The 16261-nt window shown below is 41.5% G+C and overlaps 1 non-coding gene across 1 annotated transcript; it reads left to right on the top strand.

The window, feature by feature from the left end:
- TRNAE-UUC lies at positions 5815-5886 on the top strand. The gene has a single exon. It is a non-coding gene; the product is annotated as a tRNA-Glu (tRNA).

Here is a 16261-nt window from a genome sequence, read left to right as displayed (position 1 = left end):
ACAAAGACAATTCCAAGCCCAGACAGCTTTGCTGTTGAATTCTATTACTATTACCAAACACTTGAGGAAGAAGCAATACCAATTCTACACAAATTCTTCCAGAAAATAGAAGAGGGAACACTTCCCACTCATTTTTGAAAACTTATAATCGGCGTGTAACATTGTTTTAGTTTCAGGTGTACAAAATCATTATTCGATGTGTACATACACTGTAAGAAAATCACCACAATAGTTAATATCTGTCACCATAAATAGTTACAAATTTTAATTTTCTTTCTTAGCCACATCGTGTGGCCTGTGGGATCTTAGCTCCCCAACCAACTAGAAATCAAACCTAGGCTCTGGGCAGTGAGAGCACCAAGTCCTAACCACTGGACTTCCAGGGAAGTCCCCCCAGTTTTTTTCTTGTAATGATAGACATGAGTTTAAGTAAGCTCTGGGAGTTGGTGATGGACAGGGAAGCCTGGCATGCTGCAGTCTATGGGGTCGCAGAGAGTCGGACACGACTGAGTGACTGAACTGAACTGAATGAGAAAGTTTAAGATCTACTTTAAACTTTCAAATATGCAATACGGCATTATTGACTACAGTCACAATATTGTACATTACATCCCCATGATGTATTCATTTTATAGCTGTAAGTCTGTTCTTTGGACTCCCATCACCCAATTTGCCCACCCTTCAACCTCCCTCCACTTCTGGCAGTCATCAATCTGTTGTTCCCTGGATTTTTGAGCTTGGTTTTGTTCTTTTTTGTTTGTTTTCACATAAAAGTGAGAGCATGCAACGTTTGTCTTTCTCTGATTTATTTCACCTAGCATAGGGTCTTCAAGGTCCATCCATGTGGTCACAAGTGTCAAAATGTCATTGATTGTATGGCTGAATAACATTCCATTACTTACGTTTCTCACATATTTTTTTATCTATTTACCCGTCAATGAACAGTTAGGTTGTCTCCATAGCTTGGCTATTGTAAACAATGCTGCAGTGAACCTGGGGGGCATATATTCTTTAGAATTAGTGGTTTCATTTTCTTCCTATAAATACTCAAAGTAGAATTGCTACATCCTATGGTAGTTTTGCTTTTGTTTTAGAAAACTGCATACTGCTTTCCATAGTGACTATGCGATTTACATTCCCACCAACAGGGCACAAGGACTCTCTTTGCTCCATATCCTCACAAATATTTTTTTACCTCTTGTGTTTTTGATAATAGCCACTCTAACAAGTGTGAGGTGATGGTGAGATTGTTTTGATTTGCATTTTCTTGATGATAAGAGATGAGCATATTTTCATGTACCTGTTGGCTATCTGCAGGTCTTCTTTGGAAATACATCTACTCATATATTCTGCCCGTTTTTAAACTGGATCTTTTGTTTTTGTTATTGTGCTATATGAGTTCCTTCTGTATTTTGTGTATTAACCGCTTATCAGATACATGACTTGAAAATATTTTCTCCCATTCAGCAGGTTACCTTTTTATTTCATGGATGGTTTCTTTTGCTATGCAGAAATTGTTTAGCTTGATGTAGTCCTACTTGTTTATTTTTGCTTTTGCTGCTTTTGTTTTTGGTGTCAGATCCCAAACATCTTTGCCCCACAACATATATAAGGATTAACTCAAATCCAAGATGTAAATGTAAAAGATAAAACAATGACATTTTATTAAACGCAGAGGGGCTTCCCTGGTGGTCTAGTGGTTAAAAGAACCCACCTACCAATGTAGGGTGTATGGGTTCCATTCCTGGTCCTGGAAGATACCACATGCCGTGAAGCAACTAAGCCCACGGGCTACAACTACTGAGCCTGTGCTCTAGAGCCCACGAGAAACAACTATTGAGCTCACGTGATGAATCCCACATGCCTAGAGCTGGTGCTCCACAACAAGAGAAGCCACTGCAATGTGAAGCCCGTGCATCACAATGAAGAGGAGCCCCTGCTCTTGACAACGAGAGAAAGCTGGCATGCAGCAACAAAGGCCAGTGCAACCCCAATGTATATATATATGTATATGTATAAAAGGAGTGCTCTGGTGATCCAATGGTTAAGATTTAGAGCTTTCACTCCCATGGGCCCAGGTTCAATTGTTGGTTGGGGAACTAAGATCTCACAAGACCCACAGCATCACCAAAAAAAAAAAAAGTAAAAATACAGGTATATATCCACATGACCTTCTGCTAGTATCTGAATGTTTATGTCCCTCCAAAATTTATCTGCTGAAATCGTAATCCCCAAAGGTGATGATATTAATAGAATATTAATAATATTATTATTTGGGAGGTGATTAGGGCCTTTGGGAGGTGATTAGGTCATGAGCGGGGAGCCCTCATGAATGGGATTAGTGCTGTTATAGAAGAGATCCCACACATCTTTCTAGTCCTTTTCTGCCATGTGAGTCAACTAGGAAGAGTGCTCTCACCTGGCCCTGCTGGCACTCTGATTTTGACTTCTAGCCTCCAGAACTGTGGCCATTAAATTTCTGCTGTTCATAATGCTCTCCAGTCTGTGGAATTTTGCTGTAGCAGCCTGAACACACTAAGACACCTTAGATTTGGCAACAGTTTCAGTTCGCAACAGTTTTCAATGATGATCAAAAAGCACGAACAAACAAAGGGTACAATGGACTTCATCAAAATTAAAAATTTTGTGCATCAAAGGATGCTATAAAGCAAGTGAAAAGACAATCTGCAGAATAGGAAAAAAAATAGTTGTAAATCATACATCTGTGGAAAATTCTTAAAGAGGTGGGAATACCAGACTACTTGACCTGCCGCCTAAGAAATCTCTATGTAGGTCAAGAAACAACAGTTAGAAATGGACATGGAACAACAGACTGGTTCCATATAGGGAAAGGAGTACATCACGGCTGTATATTGTCACCCTGCTTATTTAACTTATATGCAGAGTACATCATCAGAAATGCTGGACTGGATGAAGCACAAACTGGAATGAAGATTGCCGGGAGAAATATCAATAACCTCAGCTATGCAGATGGTACCACACCTACGGCAGAAAGCGAAGAGGAACTCAAGAGCCTCTTGATGAAAGTGAAAGAAGACAGTGAAAAAGCTGGCTTAAAGCTCAACATTCAGAAAACTAGGATTATGGAATCTGGCCTCATTACCTCATGGCAAATAGACGAGGAAATAATGGAAACAGTGACAGACTTTATTTTGGGGGGCTCCAAAATCACTGCAGATGGTGACTGCAGCTATGAAATTAAAAGAGGCTTGCTCCTTGGAAGAAAAGTTATTACCAAACTAGACAGTATATTTAAAAGCAGAGACATTACTTTGCCAAAAAAGGTCCATCTAGTCAAAGCTATGGTTTTTCTAGTAGTCAGGGATGGATGTGAGAGTCTGACTATAAAGAAAGCTGTGCACTGAAGAATTGATGCTTTTGAACTATGGTGTTGGAGAAGACTCTTGAGAGTCCTTTGGACTGCAAGGAGATCCAACCAGTCCATCCTAAAGGAAATCAGTCCTGAATATTCATTGGAATGACTGATGCTGAAGCTGAAACGCCAATACTTTGGCCACCTGATGGGAAGAACTGATTCATTTGAAAAGACCCTGATGCTGGGAAAGATTGAAGGCAGGAGGAGAAGGGGATGACAGAGGATGAGATGGTTGGATGGCATCACCAACTCAATGGACATGAGTTTGAGTAAACTATGGGGGTTGGTGATGGACAGGGAGGCCTGGCATGCTGCAAAGAGTCGGACGCGACTGAGCAACTGAAATGAACTGATGAGTCGAATATTCATAATACATAAAGAATTCTTAAAACTTAATAATAGGAAGTCAAATAATTTAAAAAGAGCTAAAAATGTAAATAGACATTTCTCTAGTCTAAAAAGACTAGAGAAAAATGATACATGTATGGGCAAAAAGCACATGGATAGATACTCATTGTGCTTAGTCAGTCGTGTCCAACTCTTTGCAAACCCATGGCTCCTCTGAGGAGGAGGAGTTGGACACGACTGAGCTTGCCAGGCTCCTCTGTCTATGGGATTTCCCAAGGCAAGAATACTGAAGTGGGTTATCATGCCCTCCTCCAAGGGATCTTCCCAACCCAGGGACTGAACCCAGGTCTCCCACACTGCTGCTGCTGCTGCTGCTGCTAAGTCGCTTCAGTCGTGTCCGACTCTGTGCGACCCCATAGATGGCAACCCACCAGGCTGCCCCGTCCCTGGGATTCTCCAGGCAGGAACACTGGAGTGGGTTTCCATTTTCTTCTGCAATGCATGAAAGGGAAAAGTGAAAGTGAAGTCGTTCAGTCATGTTTGACTCTCAGCGACCCCATGGACTGCAGCCCACCAGGCTCCTCCATCCATGGGATTTTCCAGGCAAGAGTACTGGAGTGGGGTGCCATTGCCCACACTGCAGGCAGATTCTTTACCATCTGAGCCACCAAGCAAGCCCTAGATGCTCACTACAGAAATGCAAACCAAAACCCCAGTGAGCTATCACTTCACATCCACTAGGACTGGTATAACTAGGGGAAAAAATCCAGAATTACAAATATTAGCAACTGAAATCCTCAAACATTGTTAGTGGGAATGTAAAATGGTGCAGCTGCTATCGAAAACAGTTTGGTATTTCCTTCAAAAGTTAAACATAGGGCTACCATATAATTCCATAATTCCATTCCCAGAGACAACATTCAAGAGAATGGAAAACATATGTTCAAACAAAATTTGCATACAAATGTGCATTGTACCATTATTAACAATGAAAATAATTCAAATGTCCATCAACTAATAAGTGGATAAATCAAACCTGGCATATCCATACAACAGCATGTTATTCAGCCATAAAAAGGAATGAGGTACTTTCACGTTGGACACGACTGAAGCGACTTAGAAGCAGCAGCAGCAGCAGCACATGGTTCAAATGGATGAACCTTCACAGCATGTTAAGTGAAAGATGTTGTTGTTCTTAAGTCACTCAGTCATGTACAACCCTCTTGTGACCCCATGGATTGTAGCCTGCCAGATTCCTTGGTCCATGGGATTTCCCAGGCAAGAATGCTGAGGTGGGTTGCCATTTCCTCCTCCAGGGGATTTTTCTTACCCAGGGATGGAACCTGGGTCTCCTGCTTGGCAGGTGGATTCTTTACCATTGCACCATCTGGGAATGAACAAGTCAGACAAATCATATTCTATGATTCTGTTCATAAGAAGTGCCCAGAATAGGTAAATCCATAGAAACAAGATTCCGAGTAGTGGTTTTCAGGGCTGTGGAGAGTGAGAGTGACTGCTTAATGTACAGAATTTTATTTGAAGGGATGAAAAGTTCTGGAATTAGTGGTGATTGTTGCATAACATTGTGAATGCACTAAAAAAGCCACTGAATTGTAGACTTAAGAATGTTTAAAATTGTGAATTGTATGTGAATTTTAACACAAACCAAAGCAAAAAAACACAGATGATGATATTAAGTGTAGTGTTGCCTAAGTTGGGTTTGAGGTGCCCAGGAAATATCCTAATAGAGACATTTGGTAGATAGCTGGCCAATAAGAGAAGGGAGCTCAGATTATCTAGGCTACAGACACAGATGGGAGGATAGATCTATATATGTAGACTCATTGTTGAAGCGCTAAGAGCAGATGAGTCAGCCGTGGAATCACTTAGAGTAAGAAGGGAGGAAGGCCTGCAACAGGACTCTGAGGATGAACAACATTTTAAGATGTAAGAATAAGAAGAGGACCATTCAGAGGAGACTGAGAAGGAGGAAGCAGCTTTGTAGGAGGAAGAACCTGGGACATAGACACCAAGGAAGAAGGAATTGTTAAAGGCAGTGGTCAGGGAGTTCCCTGGTGGTCTAGTGGTTAGGATTTCGCACTTTCACTGCTGTGACCTGGATTCAATCCCCAGTCAGGGAAGTGAGATCCCACAAGCAGTGTGGTGTAGTCAAAAGGAAAAAAGGTAATAGGCAGAGGTATTAAATATGAGAGGAGTAAAAAAGTAGATGTAGTTTTATTTGATTGGTGGGGAACAGGTTCAGATAAGAGTTGCAGGATGAGATAATCACCTTCACTGGAGAAAGTCATGGAAATGTAACTTAAACTAAATTAAATGTCATTGTCTATAATTAAAGCAAATGTATGTAAAGACAATGCTAAAGAATGCTTAAACTACCACACAATTGCACCCATCTCACATGCTAGTAAAATTCTAGCAAAATTCTCCAAACCAGGCTTCAGCAATACATGAACTGTAAACTTCCAGATGTTCAAGCTGGTTTTAGAAAAGGCAGAGGAACCAGAGATCAAATTGCCAACATCCACTGGATCATGGAAAAAGCAAGAGAGTTCCAGAAAAACATCTATTTCTGCTTTATTGACTATGGCAAAGCCTTTGACTCTGTGGATCACGATAAACTATGGAAAATTCTGAAAGAGATGGGAATACCAGACCACCTGACCTGCCTCTTGAGAAATCTGTATGCAGGTCAGGAAGCAACAGTTAGAACTGGACATGGAAAAACAGACTGGTTCCAAATAGGAAAAGGAGTACGTCAAGGCTGTATATTGTCACCCTGCTCCTTTCACTTCTATGCAGAGTACATCATGAGAAACGCTGGGCTGGAAGAAGAACAAGCTGGAATCAAGATTGCCGGGAGAGATATCAATCACCTCAGATATGCATATGACACCACCCTTATGGCAGAAAATGAAGAGGAACTAAAGATCCTCGGAGAATGAAAAAGTTGGTTTAAAGCTCAACATTCAGAAAACTAAGATCATGGCATCTGGTCCCATCACTTCATGGGAAATAGATGGGGAAACAGTGGAAACAGTGGCTGACTATTTTGGGGACTCCAAAATCACTGCAGATGGTGATTACAGCCTTGAAATTAGAATATGCTTACTTTTGGAAGGAAAGTTATGACCAACCTAGACAGCATAGTTAAAAGCACAGGCATTATTTGTCAACAAAGGTCCGTCTAGTCAAGGCTATAGTTTTTCCAGTAGTCATGTACGGATGTGAGAGTTGGATTGTGAACAAAGCTGAGCACCAAAGAATTGATGCTTTTGAACCGTGGTGTTGGAGAAGACTCTTGAGAGTCCCTTGGACTGCAAGGAGATCCAACCAGTCCATTCTGAAGGAGATCGGCCCTGGGATTTCTTTGGAAGGAATGATGCTAAAGCTGAAACTCCAGTACTTTGGCCACCTCATGTGAAGAGTTGACTCATTGGAAAAGACTCTGATTCTGGGAGGGATTGGGGGCAGGAGGAGAAGGGGACGACAGAGGATGAGATGGCTGGATGGCATGCCTGACTCGATGGACGTGAGTCTGAGTGAACTTCGGGAGTTGGTGATGGACAGGGAGGCCTGGTGTGCTGCGATTCATGGGGTCACAAAGAGTCAGACACAACTGAGCGACTGAACTGAACTGAACTATGGTAAACAGTAAGGATTTTCCTCAAAACACTAGATTTGCCATAAGATTCAAAACTCCCCATTCCTGGGCACATACCCTGATAAAACCATAATTTGAAAAGATACATGTACCCCTGTGTTCTTACCAGAACTATTAACAATAGGCAACACATGTTGGCTAAATGTCCATTGACAGATTAATGGTAAAGAGGATGTGGTATTGCTGTTGTCGTTGTTTAGTAGCTAGTCGTATCCAACTCATTGTGACCCCATGATCTACAGAACGTCAGGCTTCCCTGTCTACACCAACTCCTGGAGTTTGCTCAAACTTATGTCCATCGAATCAGTGATGCCATCCAACCATCACATCCTCTGTCATCCCCTTCTCCTCTTGCCTTCAGTCGTTCCCGCATCAAGATCTTTTCCAATGAGTCAAATCGCATCAGGTGGCCAAAGGATTGGAGTTACAGTCACCGCATCAGTCCTTCCAGTGGATATTTAGGACTGGTTTAGGATTGACTGGTTTGATCTCCTTGCAGTCCAAGGGACTCTCAAGAGTCTTCTTCAACACCACAGTTAAAAAGCATCAATTCTTCAGTGATCAGCTTTTCTTATGGTCCAGGTCTCACATCCACGCATGGTTACTGGAAAAACAATAGCTTTGACTAGACGGACCTTTGTTGGCAAAGTAATGTCTCTGCTTCTTAATATACTGCCTAGGTTGATCATAGCTTTTCCTCCAAGGAGCGAGTGTCTTTTAATTTCATGGCTGCAGTCACCACCTGCAGTGATTTTGGAGCCCCCCAAAATAAAGTCTGTCACTGTTTCCATTGTTTCCCCATCTATTTGCAATGAAGTGGTAGCACTGGATGCCATGATCTTAGTTTTTTGAATGCTGAGTTTTAAGCCAGCTTTTTCACTCTCCTCTTTCATCAAGAGACTCCTTAGTTCCTCTTTGTTTCCTGCCATAAGGGTGGTGTCATCTGCATATCTGATGTTGATATTTCTCCCTGCAATCTTGACTCCAGCTTGTGTTTCATCTAGCCTGGCATTTCACATGATGTACTCTGAATATAAGTTAAATAAGCTTTAGAACTTGAAATAGCTCCGATGGAATTCCGTCACCTGCACTAGCTTTGTGCCTTACAAATAGCTAAGAAAAGAAGAGAAGTAAAAGGCAAAGGAGAAAAGGAAAGATATACCCATCTGAAGGGACGACAGAGGATGAGATGGCTGGATGGCATCACTGACTCGATGGACATAAGTCTGAGTGAACTCTGGGAGTTGGTGATGGACAGGGAGGCCTGGTGTGCTGCAATTCATGGGGTCACAAAGAGTCGGACATGACTGAGTGACTGAACTGAACTGAACTGAATGCAGAGTTCCAAAGAATAGCAAGGAAATATAAGAAAGTCTTAAGTGAACAATGCAAAGAAATAGAGGAAAACAATACAATGGGAAAGACTAGAGGTCTGTTCAAGAAAATTAGAGATAACAAGGGAACATTTCATGTAAAGATAAGCTCAGTAAAGGACAGAAATTGTATGAACCTAGTAGAAGCAGAAGATATTAAAAAGTGGCAAGAACAAGGGTGTAATAACCCACCTAGAGCCAGACATCCTGGAGTGTGAAGTCAAGGAGGCCTTATGAAGCATTACTATGAACAAAACTGGTGGAGGATGTGGTATATGTATATATTTCCATTACATATATAACGGAAATATTCAGTTCAGTTCAGTCACACAGTCGCATCCAATTCTTTGTGACCCCATGGATTGCAGTATGCCAGGCTTCCCTGTCCATCGCCAACTCCCGAAGTTTACTCAAACTCATGTCCATTGAGTCGGTAATCCCATCCAACCATCTCATCCTCTGTCATCCCCTTCTCCACCTGCCTTCACTCTTTCCCAGCATCAGGGTCTTTTCAAATGAATCAGTTCTTCCCATCAGGTGGCCAAATTATTGGAGTTTCAGCTTCAGCATCAGTTATTCCAATGAATATTCAGGACTGATTTCCTTTAGGATGGACTGGTTGGATCACCTTGTAGTCCAAGAGACTCTTATGTGTCTCCTCCAACACCACAGTTCAAAAGCATCAATTCTTCAGCGCTCAGCTTTCTTTATAGTCCAACTCTCACATCCATACATGACTACTGGAAAAACCATAGCATTGACTAGATGGACATTTGTTGGCAATGTAATGTCTCTGCTTTTTAATATGCTGTCTAGGTTGGTCATAGCTTTTCTTCAAAGGAGCAAGCATCTTTTAATGAAATATTACTCATCCTTAAAAAAAGAATAAAATAATGTCATTTGCAGGAACTTGCAAGGATCTAGAGATTATCACACTAAGTGAAGTAAATGAGAAAGAGGACAACAAATACCATATGACATGACTTATATATGAAATGTAAAATACAATAGTAATGAAAATATCTATGAAACAGAAACAGATTAACAGACGTAGAGAATAGACTGTGGTTGCCCGAGGTGGAGGTGATGCAAAGGGAAGGATTGGTAGTTTGGGATTAGTAGATGCAAACTATTATACATAAGATAAATAAATGACAAGGTCCTATTGTATAGCCCAAGGAATTATATGCAATATCCTGTGATAGACCATAATGGAAAGGAATATGAAAAAAATGCATATAACTGAATTACTTTGCTGTACAGCAGAAATGAACACAACATTGTAAATCAGCTAGACTCCAATCAGATTTTTTTTAAAAAAGAATTTCTGAAATCCTCTGATACTTTCTCTTTAATTAAAAATTGTGTAGAAAATTCTTCAAGAGATGGGAATACCAGACCACCTGACCTGCCTCCTGAGAAATCTGTACGCAGGTCAAGAGGAAAGAGTTAGCACCTGACATGGGACAACAGACTAGTTCTAAATCGGGAAAGGAGTACGTCAAGGCTGTATATTGTCACTCTGTTTATTTAACTGCTATGCAGAGTACATCATGAGAAATGCTGGGCTGGATGAAGCACAAGCTGCAGTCAAGATTACCGGGACAAATATCAGTAACTTCAGATATGCAGATGACACCACCCTTTTGACAGAAAGTGAAGAGGAACTGAAGAGCCTCAAGAGGAGAGTGAAAAAATTATCTTAAAATTCAATATTCAAAAAACTAAGATTTTAGCATCCGGTCCCAATACTTCATGGCAAATAGATAGGGAGACAATGGAAACAGTGAGAGACTCTATTTTGGGGGGCTCCAAAAACACTGCAGATCGTGACTGCAGCCGTGAAATTAAAAGATGATTAAAAAAGATGCTTTTGAACTGTGGTGTTGAAGAAGACTCTTGAGAGTCCCTTGGACTGCAAGGAGATCAAACCAGTCAGTCCTAAACCAGTCCTGAATATCCACTGGAAGGACTGATGCTGTGGCTGTAACTCCAATCCTTTGGCCACCTGATGCGAAGATTTGACTCACGGGAAAAGATCCTGATGCTGGGAACCACTGAAGGCAAGAGGAGAAGGGGATGACAGAGGATGTGATGGTTGGATGGCATCACTGATTCGATGGACATAAGTTTGAGCAAACTCCAGGAGTTGGTGTGGACAGGGACCACAGTGGCAAAGAGTTGGACACAACTGAATGACTGAACTGAATTTAACTCAATGATGGCCTCAGAGATCATTCTGTCATTTTTGAGATTGCATCCAAGTACTGCATTTCGGACTCTTTTGCTGGCCATGATGGCTACTCCATTTCTTCTGAGGGATTTCTGCCCGTAGTAGTAGATATAATGGTCATCTGAGTTAAATTCACCCATTTCAGTCCATTTTAGTTCCCTGATTCCTAGAATGTCGACATTCACTCTTGCCATCTCTTGTTTGACCACTTCCAGTTTGCCTTGATTCATGGACCTGACATTCCAGATTCCTATGCAATATTGCTCTTTACAGCATCGGATCTTGCTTCTATCACCAGTCACATCCACAGCTGGGTATTGTTTTTGCTTTGGCTCTAACCCTTCATTCTTTCTGGAGTTATTTCTCCACTGATCTCCAGTAGCATATTGGGCACCTACTGACCTGGAGATTCCTCTTTCAGTATACTATCATTTTGCCTTTTCATACTGTTCATGCCATTTTCAAGGCAAGAATACTGAAGTGGTTTGCCATTCCCTTGTCCAGTGGACCACATTGTGTCAGACCTCTCCACCATGACCCGTCTGTCTTGGGTTGCCCCAAGGGCATGGCTTAGTTTCATTGAGTTAGACAAGGCTGTGGTCCTAGTGTGATCAGATTGACTAGTTTTCTGTGAGTATGGTTTCAGTGTGTCTTCCCTCTGATGCCCTCTTGCAACACCTACCATCTTACTTGGGCTTCTCTTACCTTCGACGTGGGGTATCTCTTCACGGCTGCTCCAGCAAAGTGCAGCCGCTGCTTCTTACCTTGGATGAGGGGTATCTCCTCACTGCTGCCCTTCCTGACCTTCAAGGTGGGATAGCTCTTCTAGGCCCTCCCGCGCCCGCACAGCCACCGCTCCTTGGACGTGGTGTGGCTCCTCCCAGCTGCCGCACCTGGCCTCAGACCTGGCCTCAGACGTGGGGTGGGTCCTCTTGGCTGTCGCCCCCGACCTCAGACACGGGGCAGCATAGGGGACTGGACTGCAAAAGTTGGAAGTCAAGAAACAGGGGTAACAGGCAAATTTGGCCTTGGAATGTGGAATGAAGCAGGGCAAAGACTAACAGAGTTTTGCCAAGAAAATGTACTGGTCATAGCAAACACCATCTTCCAACAACACAAGAGAAGACCCTACATATGGACATCACCAGATGGTCAACACCGAAATTTGCAGCCAAAGATGGAGAAGCTCTATACAGCCAGCAAAAACAAGACCAAGAGCCGACTGTGGCTCAGATCATGAACTCCTTATTACCAAATTCAGACTTAAATTGAAGAAAGCAGGGAAAATCGCTAGACCATTCAGGTGTGACCTAAATCAAATCCCTTATGATTATACAGTGGAAGTGAGAAATAGATTTAAGGGCCTAGATCTGATAGATAGAGTGCCTGATGAACTATGGAATGAGGTTCGTGACATTGCACAGGAGACAGGGATCAAGATCATCCCCATAGGGAGATTGCCGGGAGGAATATCAATCACCTCAGATATGCAGATATGCAGATGACACCAACCTTATGGAAAAGAAATGCAAAAAAGCAAAATGGCTGTCTGGGGAGGCCTTACAAATAGCTGTGAAAAGAAGAGAAGCAAAAAGCAAAGGAGAAAAGGAAAGATATAAGCATCTGAATGCAGAGTTCCAAAGAATAGCAGGAAGAGATAAGAAAGCCTTCTTCAGCGATCAAGGCAAAGAAATAGAGGAAAAGAACAGAATGGGAAAGAATAGAGATCTCTTCAAGAAAATTAGAGATACCAAGGGAACATTTCATGCAAAGATGGGCTCAATAAAGGACAGAAATGGTGTGGACCTAACAGAAGCAAAAGATATTAAGAAGAGGTGGCAAGAATACACAGAAGAACTGTACAAAAAAGATCTTCACGACCCAGATAATCACGATGGTGTGATCACTCATCTAGAGCCAGGCATCCTGGAATGTGAAGTCAAGTGGGCCTTGGAAAGCATCGCTACGAACAAAGCTAGTGGAGGTGATGGAATTCCAGTTGAGCTGTTTCAAATCCTGAAAGATGATGCTGTGAAAGTGCTGCACTCAATATGCCAGCAAATTTGGAAAACTCAACAGTGGCCACAGGACTGGAAAAGGCCAGTTTTCATTCCAATCCCAAAGAAAGGCAATGCCAAAGAATGCTCAAACTACCGCACAATTGCACTCATCTCACATGCTAGTAAAGTAATGCTCAAAATTCTCCAAGCCAGGCTTCAGCAATACGTGAACCGTGAACTTCCTGATGTTCAAGCTGGTTTTAGAAAAGGCAGAGGAACCAGTGACTAAATTGCCAACATCCGCTGGATCATGGGAAAAGCAAGAGAGTTCCAGAAAAACATCTATTTCTGCTTTATTGACTATGCCAAAGCCTTTGACTCTGTGGATCACAATAAACTGTGGAAAATTCTGAAAGAGATGGGAATACCAGACCACCTGACCTGCCTCTTGAGAAATCTGTATGCAGGTCAGCAAGCAGCAGTTAGAACTGGACATGGAACAACAGACTGGTTCCAAATAGGAAAAGGAGTACGTCAAGGCTGTATATTGTCACCCTGCTCCTTTCACTTCTATGCAGAGTACATCATGAGAAACGCTGGACTGGAAGAAACACAAGCTGGAATCAAGATTGCTGGGAGGAATATCAATCACCTCAGATATGCAGATGACACCACCCTTATGGCAGAAAGTGAAGAGGAACTCAAAAGCCTCTTGATGAAAGTGAAAGACGAGAGTGAAAAAGTTGGCCTAAAGCTCAACATTTAGAAAACGAAGATCATGGCATCTGCTCCCATCACTTCATGGGAAATAGATGGGGAAACAGTGGAAACAGTGTCAGACTTTATTTTTGGGGGGGCTCCAAAATCACTGCAGATGATGACTGCAGCCATGAGATTAAAAGACGCTTACTCCTTGGAAGAAAAGTTATGACCAACCTAGATAGCACATTCAAAAGCAGAGACATTACTTTGCCGACTAAGGTCCGTCTAGTCAAGGCTATAGTTTTTCCAGTGGTCATGTATGGATGTTAGAGTTGGATGGTGAAGAAAGCTGAGCACAGAAGAATTGATGCTTTTGAACTGTGGTGTTGGAGAAGACTCTTGAGAGTCCCTTGGACTGCAAGGAGATCCAACCAGTCCATTCTGAAGGAGATCGGCCCTGGGATTTCTTTGGAAGGAATGATGCTAAAGCTGAAGCTCCAGTACTTTGGCCACCTCATGAGAAGAGTTGACTCATTGGAAAAGACTCTGATGCTGGGAGGGATTGGGGGCAGGAGGAGAAGGGGATGGCAGAGGATGAGATGGCTGGATGGCATCACTGAGTCGATGGACGTGAGTCTGAGTGAACTCTGGGAGTTGGTGATGGACAGGGAGGCCTGGCGTGCTGCGATTCATGGGTTCCAAAGAGTCAGACACTACTGAGTGACTGAACTGAACTGAATTGATGGACTCAGAGTAGCCACACTATGACCATGAGGGAAGTTAGCCTTAGAGCAAGGCCCACATTGTAAATGGTAGAGCAGGGAGGTAAAAAAGAACAAAGACAGAAGAACCTCATTCTTGATAAGATTATTAAAGTTCTGGATAGTCCTGAAAGGCAGCCTATTTAGTCTTTCTGCTGAATGGGCCAATACATTTCCTTACTGGTTAAGCTACTCTGAGTTGTTTGTTTCTTGTTTCTGAAAGCTTTCTAGTTCAGACACTATGGCACACCTCTATTATGGAATAAAACAGAGCAGTTTTAAAAATGAGGCAGATTTCTATATACCAATACAAAAAAAACCCTATTAATGAATAAATGTTGAAAAACTGTATGATTCTATTCATGTAAAAATTTTAAAAGCAAAATAAATGAACCATAAGTGTTGTATATGTAGATGTGCTTGTGTAATTTATTTCTAAGCTAAAATATATGTAATATTTGCTATGTTGAAAATATATGTAGTGCACATGTAAACTGTAAAGCATAATAATAAAATTAAAATCATTAAACCCAACAATGAATTTACATACTAGAATATTATCAAAATCATTGAGGATACTTATATGCTCTTTTCCAATCTCCACCTTTGCTTTTTCCAAAAGAGGAATAGCAATTCCAAGAGATAACCCCTACTCTGAATTATTTTTTAAGATAATTTAATTTATTTATTTAATTTTGGTTTTGCGCTGTGGGCTTTTCTCTAGTTGTGCTAAGTAGGGGCTACTCTCCAGTAGCTCTGTGTGGGCTTCTCATTGGGGTGACTTCTCTTGTTGTGGAGCTCGGATTCTAGGGCATATGGGCTTCAGTATTTGCAGCACAGTCTCAGTAGTTGTGGTGCCAGGCTCATGAGCACAGGTTTAATAGTTGTGGCGCAAGCGCTTAGTTGCTCTGACGCGTGTGGAATCTCTCCAGATCAGGGATAGAACCCGTGTCTCCTGCATTGGCAGACAGATTCTTTACCACTGAACCACCAGGGAAGGCTTTACCTTGAATTTTTAATTAATTTTCTTAAAGTATAGTTTACCACATATATGTGTTTCTTAAACAATAGTTGCTTACTTATATAATTTTTTAATCTTTATATTAATGGTATCGGACAACACACAGTTCTATGACTTCTTGGACTCAACACTTCGTGTATGTAACTGTAGTTTATTCATTGTATCTTTATACAACGCTCATTATGTAAATTTTGAAAATATTTATTCTTCTGTCAACCATGTGAACACTTTCCATTGTTTTTTCCTTTATGAACAATGGTGCCATGGACATTCTTGAACATGTGTACCGCTGTATATACACAAGTTTCTTTATGAAATTAGAAACTGAACTGCTGATTCTTAGGCGAAGCACATGCTTTATTTTTCTAGGTTATGCCAAAATAGTTGTGCCAATGTACAGTTTCACCAGCAATCCCTAAGTGTTCCTGTTATTCTACATTCTTGTATTATTAGACTCCTTATTTTTTACAAATGAAATGACTTTAAAATGATACCTCACTATGGTAATAGCTTTTCTATGATTACTAATAAAAGGAAGCAGTTTTTATATCTTATTCATCAACTGACTTCCTGGATGTGAGTCTGAGTCTAATTTCATAAAGAAATTAGTCGGCAAAGTAATGTCTCTGCTTTTGAATGTACTATCTAGGTTGGTCATGACTTTTCTTCCAAGGAGTAAGCGTCTTTTAATCTCATGGCTGCAGTCATCATCTGCAGTGATTTTGGAGCCCAAAACAAAAAAGT

This window comes from Capra hircus, chromosome 10, assembly GCF_001704415.2.
Source record: "Capra hircus breed San Clemente chromosome 10, ASM170441v1, whole genome shotgun sequence".
Taxonomy (NCBI): domain Eukaryota; kingdom Metazoa; phylum Chordata; class Mammalia; order Artiodactyla; family Bovidae; genus Capra; species Capra hircus.
Note: the sequence above shows the minus strand (reverse complement) of the source record. Positions and strands in the feature narration are given on the sequence as shown.